This window comes from Octopus bimaculoides, chromosome 11 (assembly GCF_001194135.2).
Source record: "Octopus bimaculoides isolate UCB-OBI-ISO-001 chromosome 11, ASM119413v2, whole genome shotgun sequence".
NCBI classification, from domain to species: Eukaryota; Metazoa; Mollusca; class Cephalopoda; order Octopoda; family Octopodidae; genus Octopus; species Octopus bimaculoides.
The window spans coordinates 66569192-66571483 of NC_068991.1; positions in this window are offsets into that span (position 1 = coordinate 66569192).

Genomic DNA, 2292 nt, shown 5'->3' on the forward strand with positions numbered 1-2292 from the left:
TCCCCCTCTCTAGAATAATAAAACTTCCTTCCTCCACTTCCCCCGTCAAACCCCCCTCTCTGGAATGCTGAACATTCATTCCTCCCCTTCTTCCACTTCCCCCTCAAATCCCCCTTTCTGAAATGTTGAACATTCTCTCTTACATTTCCTCCCCTTCCTCCTCAAATATCACTTTCTGGAATGTTGAACATTCCTTCCTCCCCTTCCGATTCTTCCCCCTCAAATTCCCCTCTCTGGAATGTTGAACATTCCTTCCAAAATTCTGACGACTTTTTTCTCATATATATATATATAACTTTGCAAGTAACTTTGCATGACAAAGACCCTTTGACAAAGGAGGAGGCATTGGGGGAGGTGATTTTGTGTCAGATGATGAACAGTTAGAGTGTGACAGAGAGATAGATATATGTATCTTGGTGTAGAGGAAGCAGAAGGTTACTCAGCCAAAGAGAAGGGGAAGAGAAAGAGAGAGAGAGAGGGAGGGAGAAAAAAAAAGAGAGAGAGAAAGAGAGTCAGAGATAGAAAGAGAGAGGCAGAGAGGGAGAGAAAGAAAGAAAGGGAGAGAGAGAGCGAGGTGTAAAGAGAGTTAACCAGAGAGATGTGCAGCTGAAAGGAAATACATGGTTACCTAGCTGGAGGGAAGAGCAAGAGGAGAGAGAGAGAGAGAGAGAGAGAGAGAGAGGGGGGGGAGTGATCAAAAATAAGGGCAGAAACGGGCAGTGAGTAAGAGCATCTACAAAATTGAAACTGCAAGTTCAGCTACCAGATGAACAAAGAATATTGCTTAGAAATAATAAGGTTATATATGGCTATCAGTGAACAAGACATAAGAACAACATTGACAGAATTGACATGAGAAGCAAAGACTCAGAAACATGTCTCTGGATGCAGGCTCAGCTGGGTGGAGGTGCTTGTCGCCCCCTTGTAAACATAAGGACAAAGGAAATGTGTCAAGGCCAACAGGAAGCGGTGCAGCTTCCTAGGTCTGATCAACAATAGTATTATTCCTTTCAAGGGACTGTCACATTAAGTTGACAGCGTACAACTACTTCATCGTATCACTACGGCATAAATCTCTCTGAGACATTTAGAAATGTATTGTTTCTAAAATTGACAGAATTCTTTTCATTGTGCATAATGATGATTTTGCAAAAACATTACTTTATACTGAGATACTCAAGTATTTCACTTGGAGCAGTAATAACAAAGAATAGCAAAGAAGAAAGCAAGGAAGATTGTAAAGGCTATTTGAATATTTTTAAAGAAGAAAGATTCGGTCATGTTTATGTTGTTACACCAAAGGCAGGAGAACTGTTATTCAAGAATTTTATTGCATGAAGTTCTGAGTTTATTCCATGAAGTTCTGAGTCCAAATCACATTTTTTCCTTTGCCATTATGCATCGGCATTTTCAACTAGAAGTGGTTTTGACCCAATGGGTCACAGGTACACCTAGTGTATATATACATATATGTGAGTGGTTTCGTGTGTGTGTGTGTGTGTGTGTGTTGTGTGTGTATGTGTGTGTGAATTTGTGTGTGTGTGTCTCTGTGTTGGTGTCTATCTCTGTAACTACCATATTAGCAGAAGACTCAGAAAAGTGTAGAAGTAGTCACTGCAGGTGTGACAAATATATGCAGAACTGAGGCAAAACAGTTCTCCACACATACATACATGTTGTATAAATACATTTAGCACAACGCTAACTTGATATTCTTTTCTACTCTTGGCACAAGGTCCGAAATTTTGGGGGGAGGTGGTCAGTCGATTAGATAGACTCCAGTATGCAACTGGTACTTAATTTATTGACACCAAAAGGATGAAAGGCAAAGTTAACCTCAGTGGAATTTGAACACAGAATGTAAAGACAGACAAAATACTATGAAGCATTTCGCCTGGCATGCTAACGATTCAGCCAGCTCACCACTTTTACTGTGACCTGATATTGAATAGCTACTGTAACCTGTAACTAACTTATGGCTGTATTTGTCACAGTGGTAGGGATGGTGGTAATGGTGGTGGTGTCAGTAGTAGTAGTAGTAGTAGTAGTAGTAGTAGTAGTAGTAGTAGTAGTAGTAGTAGTAGTAGTAGTAATTAATATCCACCTATTCCGTTTTATATTCTGACAATTGAAATGTTAAGAAATATTATATTGAATAAGAATATTTTGATGAGGTCAGTCAGTTTTAATAATCCTTTATACAATAGGCACAAGGCCTGAAACTTTGGTGGGAGGGGCCTAGTCGATTACAATGACACCAATATTCAACTGGTACTTATTTTATTGACTCCA